Below are 8,090 nucleotides of genomic sequence, written 5' to 3' on the forward strand. Positions count from 1 at the left end.
TTGTTTCTCAATATAATGCTTATTTGATTGACCTTCAATCGCGTGAGAAGTGAAAAATTATAGACTTTTAATGACATAAATTAAACCACATGACTACTCCATTTATTTCTCAATGCGTGTTTGGTTAACCTTCAATTCAATGATGGAGGAAGTGAAAATTCATGTAAATTTGCAAATGTGATACTTTTTGGTTGACAATAAATAATGAAAATGGAGAAATGGAAATTCATAAGAATAAGAACTTTCAACCATACAAGGAAAACATATGAATTACAAATTACTTTGTCACTATTGAAAAAATTGTGTGAGAAAAGTGCTTCCCATAAATTACAAATTACAATGGGAATTTGCTTCCCAATTGAACAAATCGAATAAGCACTCAAACAATTGACAATTGGTTTAATTATTTTAAGATTAAATATTTTTTGTGCTCATTGTAGTAATGTAAATTCTTCATATTGTTGATGTATACAATCCAAACTTATTTTACATTTGAAATTTAACACCCTTACAATTTTTTATTATTTATTTTTTATTTTTTTGTGATCAAAAGTGTTGATGAATTATAACGTAATTGCATCTTCTTCATAAGCATAATTATTATTAATAATTTATGAGGTGAAAGTAATTATTACTAAGCATTATTATTAAGATGAAATAGTATTCTCTCCCTTACTATATACAATACGTATGCTTTCTTACACTAATCCAAAAATAAACTACGTTATTTACGTATTGTTAAGCTAAGTGATCGGGCCTATGGTCCTTACTATGATTGCAAAGATAACTCGTGAGACAATTCAGAAATAATCTTTATAGATTGAGGCGATTCTTACAATATCTCACAATATTATATTTGCAATCATCAAAATAAGTATATTCGTAATCATTAATATTAGTCAAATTAATTAGAGTATGTAAATAGTGAAAATATTATACAAGCTTGGATAATATTACATACATACACTATCCACCAAAAGTAATTTTTTTTTCTTCACTTGCACTATTAACTCATGGTGAAGAGAGTACAATCCATATTTAGTAGTCCCATAATCCCCTTATTATTATTTTAATGAGCCATTTAATTTTTGGGATGACTTTAGGACTTTTCGCCCCACCATTAATTTGGATTTATTTTATTTTATATTATTTTTTTTAATTACCCTTAAGCCCTCGCTAGTACAAATTATATTAGTCACTCTCGGTCACCTCTAATACGAATATTTTTTTTTTTACTCTTTTTAATTTCTTCAAATGAGCAAAATAGATAAAATGAGAAGAAAAAAAAGGAGCAAAATAGAGGTGTTGACTTGGTCATTATTCCATTTCCACACCCGGTCAAATTATATCCTTCGCTGGATCATACTTAAATAGTTGACTTAGTCATTAATTTTCATTTCCACACCCGGTCAAATTATATCCGTTGCTGGATCATACTTAAATAGTTAACTTAGTCATTATTCCATACGTTTCGTTCCACACCCGGTCAAGTTATATCCCTTGCCGGATCTTACTTAAATACTCCGTACGACGACTGTACAAGAGTAACGAGTAAATCTGTAAATATGCTACTTAGGTTATGTTGACAAGTCTAAAGCTAGTGGAAGTAGCAACTAGCAACATGCATGGTACAAGACTACAAGCAGTACAACAAATAAAACGAAAGACAGTTGCACACCCAATTCAATGAAGTAATTAAGATGAACCACTTACCATATTAGTCCTTATTAGCTGTACGTATGTACGTGAATACAACTCATATAAGAGGTGAAGAGGGTTAGGTTGATAAATTATTGGTTCATGAGATAGTGAGTAATCACTAATCAACAAAAAAACTGAATAATATAGAATAGGTTTAACCCCTTTGACAATGGAAGAAACTTTGATTGGATGATGGTATACAGTTAAGGTACTTGCATAATTCCTTTGTTTCTTTTTATTTGACTTGTTTCAACTTTAACACTCATTACTTATGGAGTAATTTATACGGGAAATTCTCAATGGTGCTCTTGAGGTTTTCATTTTTCTCAATGGTAAACATTAAAAAATCAAATTATCTTTAGTAATCAACAATTTATGTTATTAATTTAGTGGTGACATTAATGAGATTAATTTACAATTGTAAGCCTAACCATGGTTAACTAAAGGCAAAATGACTAATATATCCTTGAAATCATATTTTCCTTTATTTTTTAACAATTAAATAATTAAAAAAATACCAACCACACTTTCCCCAGCCACCACCGCCAGCCACCAGCCTTGATCCCTATCCCCTGGAGCCGACCGCGCCTAAACCCTCCAGCGCCGGCGCCGCATGAACCAGTAGCCCCTTCCCTACCCCCACGAAACTCTAAACCCTTTAAAACCCATCCCTAACCCTCAAAAAACCCCAACCATCCCTAACCAGAACCCCCCACGACCGACGCCGACCCCCTAATCGATTCCATTTCACCCAATTCACCCCAAATTTCCTCAAATACAAAAACAATGAGCCCACAAATCCCCAACAACCTCGTCGATCTCGACCTAGGGTTCGTGAAGTTAACTCCGAATTCATGTTACCTGTGGCAAAATCGACCTAATTCGAACCCGTTAGCCCGGTTCGATCTTCGTCGAAACCCAGGGTTGCTGTTAAGCTTTTTAAGGAAGGTTCTAGAGTTGGGATTCCGACGCCTCGAAGTTGTTGCAAGCTAATGAAATTTGCTCCAATGGTGAAAATGATAATGATGATGATGGTGGTGGGTGTTTTGTTAATGGGGATTGCGAGTCAGTGAAATCGGTGAGAGACGATTGATGGTGTAAATCAGTGATATCAGGGAGGGGATTTGGGTGGGCGCGGCTGGCGCCGGCCGAGAGCATGGAGTCGGGGCTGGGTGGACAGGGGGTGGCGGGGGGAAAGAAGAAGGTGGTGGGTTTTTTTTTTCAGTTTTAGGCATTTCTATCTTTCCTCCCTTCTAAAACATTCAGCATGGTTAATATTTCCTTAAAATGCTTAACTAATGTTACCATTGAATTAGTTTTACAAATTATAGATTACCAAAGGTTTTTCTTTCGAAATAAGAGACAAGAGTTGTTTTATTTCCAAAGATAATATGTTATATGCTAATGCAAAATTGATTAATGGTTTGTATGTTTTAGATTATACAACCCATGTTTACAACATTGATTAGGAAAAGCGCAAAACAGGTGAATCAAACCAAACCTATCTATGGCATTGTAGGTTAGGTCATGTAAACCAATCGCGCATCCAGAAATTACGAAAGGATGGACTCCTAACTTCATTTGATTATGAATCATTTGAAAATTGTGAGTCATGCTTGTTAGGTAAGATGACCAAATCACCTTTTACAGGAAAGGGTGAAAGAGCTAGTGACCTTTTGGGCCTCATACATACAGATGTGTGTGGACCAATGAGTTCAAAAGCTAGAGGTGGTTTTAACTACTTCATTACTTTTATTGATGATTAAAGTAGGTATGGCTATATCTATTTAATGAAGCACAAGTCGGAATCCTTTGAAAAGTTCGAGGAATCCAAAATGAAGTACAAAACCAGCTTGGGAAGACAATTATAGCACTACGATCTGATCGTGGTGGTGAATATTTGACTCAAGAGTTTGTTGATCATCTAAGGGATTGTGGAATACTTTCACAACTAACTCCTCCAGGAACGCCACAGTTAAATGGTGTGTCGAAAAGGAGAAGTCGAACTTTGCTTGACATGGTTCGATCCATGACAAGCTTTAATAATTTGCACATATCGTTCTGGGGATATGCATTAGAGGCGGCTGCAAACATACTAAACAGAAGCCCATCCAAAGTAGTTGAGAAGACACCATATGAGTTATGGATTGGAAAGGTTCCAAAGTTATCTTATCTCAAGATTTGGGGATGTGAAGCCTATGTAAAACGTTTACAAGGCAACAAACTAGGCCCTAAATCAGAAAAATGTTTATTCGTGGGTTATCCCAAGGAGACTAAAGGGTATTACTTCTACAATCGCGCAGATAACAAAGTGTTTGTTGCTTGCGATGGTGTCTTTTTGGAAAGAGAATTTCTTTCTACAAAGTAAAGTGGTTCTCGAAGAAATTCAAGACGAGCAACAAATGGATGTGGATAACACCACACCAGAGGCGAGGGCGCATGAATCAGCTAATTTGACAAATCATGTGCCGGAGCAAGCTAATTCGACTAGCGAGACTCCTATCGTCCCACTTGAATCTAATTCTTGCGAAAATCTTCAAAGAGTTGGAGAGAATATTTCTGTTGCTGCTCCTACCCCAAGTAGGTCAATCAGAATCAGAAACAAACAGTTTGTTGATGTTCTGTTAACTGAGGATTCTGAAATCTTTTTATTGGAGAATGAGAAACCTACAACCTACAAGCAAGCTTTGGCGAGCCCCGACTCAGAGAAATGGCTTGAGGCCATGAAATCCGAAATGGAATCGATGTCCGAAAATGCTGTGTGGGCCCTGGTAGACTTGCCTAATAGGGTCAAACCTATTGGTTGCAAGTGGGTCTACAAGATTAAGACAGACAAAGATGGAAATGCCTACATCTATAAAGCAAGACTGGTTGCAAAAGGCTTCAAGAAAATTCATGGTATTGACTATGATGAAACCTTTTCCCCAGTAGCAATGCTTAAGTCCATTCGGATTCTTCTAGCGATTGCTGCATTTTTTTATTACGAAATTTGACAGATGGATGTCAAAACCGCCTTCTTGAATGGGTTCTTGACGGAGGATGTGTATATGACACAACTTGAGGGTTTTGAAGATCCAGAAAATCCTGGAAGGGTATGCAAACTTTATAAATCCATTTATAGATTGAAGCAAGCATCAAGGAGTTGGAACCTTCGTTTCGATGAGGCGATCAAACAGTTTGATTTTCTCAAGAGCGAAGAAGAACCTTGTGTATACAAAAAATCTAGTGGGAGCAGCTTAGTTTTCTTAGTCTTTTATGTAGATGACATACTACTCATGGGAAATGACATACCAATGCTTGAATCAGTCAAGGCATAGTTGAAGAGTTGTTTCTCCATGAAAGACTTGGGTGACGCCGAGTACATTTTGGGAATCAAGATCCATCGAGACAGGTCTCGAAGGATGATTGGAGTAAGTCAAGAGAATTATATTGATAAGGTTCTTGACAGGTTTGAGATGAAAGACTCCAAGAGAGGATTTCTCCCCATGTCTCATGGCATTACGCTCAGTAAATCTCAGTGCCCTCAAAAGCCAGAAGATATGAGATGTATGTCTAGTATACCTTATGCTTCTGCAATAGGGTGTATTATGTATGCCATGATATATACAAGGCCGGATGTTTCATATGCTCTTAGCATGTGCAGCAGGTTTCAGGCAAATTCAGGTGAAGCACACTGGACAGCTGCCAAGAACATCCTTAAGTACTTGAGAAGGATTAAAGGAATGTTTCTAGTATATGGTGGCGAGAATGAGTTGGTTGTCAAGGGCTATACGGATGCGAGTTTCCAAAAAGACAGAGATGATTTCAAATCCCAGTCAGGGTACATTTTCTGTCTGAATGGAGGAGCAGTGAGCTGGAAGAGTTTGAAGCAAAGCACTGTCGCAGACTCTACGACAGAATTAGAGTATTTGGCTGCAGTTGAAGCAGCTAAGGAAGCAGTTTGTATAAAAAATTTCCTTATAGAGCTGGACATTGTACCAAGTGCTCAAGAAGGAATTGAGTTGTATTGTGACAACAATGGCGACATTGCTCAATCAAAGGAGCCAAGGTCACACTTCAAGTCCAAACATGTTGAGAGGAAGTATCACCTCATTCGAGAGATCGTTATCAAACGAGATGCTAAGATGTGCAAAGTTCATACGGATGACAACATCGCTGATCCGCTTACTAAACCCCTTCCATTGCCCAAGCATGAGACTCATACTAGAGCAACTGGACTGAAGCAAGTGATGTAATTTAAGTTGTACTTGTTTTTAAGAAAAACTTAATACATATGTAATACGTTCATTTACTTAATTATGTTTAATCAAAAATTTATTATTTCTCTTATATAATTATGGTTTTTGATATTAAATAAAATGTCCAAAATAATTATGGATTGATGGGCTCATCAGGTTGATGACCTGATGAATGAAACACCACCGGTGAACTAAATTCATATATTATTTAAGTTCCTAGTTCGAAATCATTAAAGTGGACATAAATGATTTCAATAAATGGACTAGCATGTAATATTGATTGGATAGCGCAGTTTTAGGGCTATAGGGGCATAGTGATGCTCGGTCAATCACATGGGTATGCATGAATGATGCACGATCGAACTATAGACCTACTTTGAAGTTCAAGTATAGAGCTTCCGGATATATTAGTGGATTCCTTTGACATGAGTGGAGCATTGATTCCATTCAATGATTGATTTAACTGTGGTACATTCAAACGTCTTCCCGTAACTGGAGATTAGAAAGGGTGTTTCCTGGTTACTTCAAAAATTGAGTGGGAGCTTTGGTTGCCACAAGATTGGATTGAGTCTACCTATTTAATTAGGAATGTGTCTTGGCCCCTTGACGAGGGAGAATTCAGAAAATGCATGGCCGTGCTCAAATGGATTACATAGTAATCATTTGTTTAGTAATTCTAACTCAGTTTTTTTTCAAGAAAAGATTTGTAGATTAATATGATCACGACATGAGATGCAATCATATTATCAAATCGACACACATTGACTTAAGGGATTTTGAATATAGCGCACTTGTCTCAGACAAGTGGGAGATTGAAGGAATTATGTCTTCGATAAGTGCAATTACTAGATATATCAAGGATCACTATTATGGAGATAATTAGTTCATTATTTTGGGTTGTCATTGTCTATTGCTAGATATGATAAATGATATTTGGGCTAGTCAAATAGTCCAAAACCTAATAAAATGCATCCTATGAGGTCACACACAAGGGTATTGGGTTAAACAAGTAAGAGGCCCATTAATGGGCCTCATGAGATTATGACAAACCATGAAAGGTGTTGGGCTAGAGTAGTTTGATTAAGATTAGGAGTTTGGGCTTGACATAGACTCTTATTTAGAGATATGATCTATAAATAAAGTCCATGTCGAAGGTTGACAGTGGGACAAACAATTAACATACAGTGAGTTGTGAAACAAGACAACCAGTTTTCCCAAACCCTAATCTCCCTTTTCTCTCTCCTCCTCACGACCCTCCCCTCTCCCTTACGTACGTACGGCCGGCGCCCCTCGGTGGTGATTCGTGGTGTTCGTCGTGGTGGTTCGTGGTTAGTTTGTCTCTCTTCTCCGTAGAAGGTTGATTGAAGGGTTCAATCACAACTAACTAGCATTATTGGAGGTTTAATCTGTGCCCGTGGACCAAGTAGAGGAATCACGCTTGGGGTTCCTTATCTCCTATTGTTCTTAGCTTGCTCGATCGCACGTGGAATCACACTTCAAAGGTATAATTACATGTTCTTTATGTGTTGTGTAATGATCTTGGTTACTAGATGCTTATGAATATGATTCATGCAATTCCGCTTAAAGTATCTAAAGTCCTACAGCCACCCTTAATAATTTGTGTGTGTGTGTGTGTGTTTTTTTTTTGTAAGACTACGTCTAAAACTATAAATTTTTGCGAGATAACACCTTAGACCGGTTTCAAGGCATTGACCTTGTTTCTCATCGTTGACCCTCACGTGAGGGTCACGTGCTCAAACCCTCCCTTTTGGTTTTTCCCTTTTTCCCTCCACTTACCCTCTCTCCTCTAAACCACCAAAACCACAACAGCCAACCCCCATCCGCCGACATCACTGCTAACCGCCACTAGAACTACCTCTCAGTCGCCGACACCATCGCCCATCAACCTAGCCCCACCCAAATTAAACACACTCGAAAAAATCCTACATTTAAGTTATTTTGCACTGTATTTAAGAATGAAATTAGGGTGAGATATTAGGAATTACAAAAAGGGTACATGTAAGTAAATCCCGCATTTAGGTTGTTTTGTACTGTATTTAGCAACTGTTTACCAGGTCATAATAAGTTAGGGGCTGTTAAATCCCTAGAGTTGGGACTAGGGCTGTTCAGTTTCGGATATCCGATCCGATC

The sequence above is a fragment of the Chenopodium quinoa genome, unplaced genomic scaffold (genome assembly GCF_001683475.1).
Source record: "Chenopodium quinoa cultivar QQ74 unplaced genomic scaffold, ASM168347v1, whole genome shotgun sequence".
NCBI lineage: Eukaryota > Viridiplantae > Streptophyta > Magnoliopsida > Caryophyllales > Amaranthaceae > Chenopodium > Chenopodium quinoa.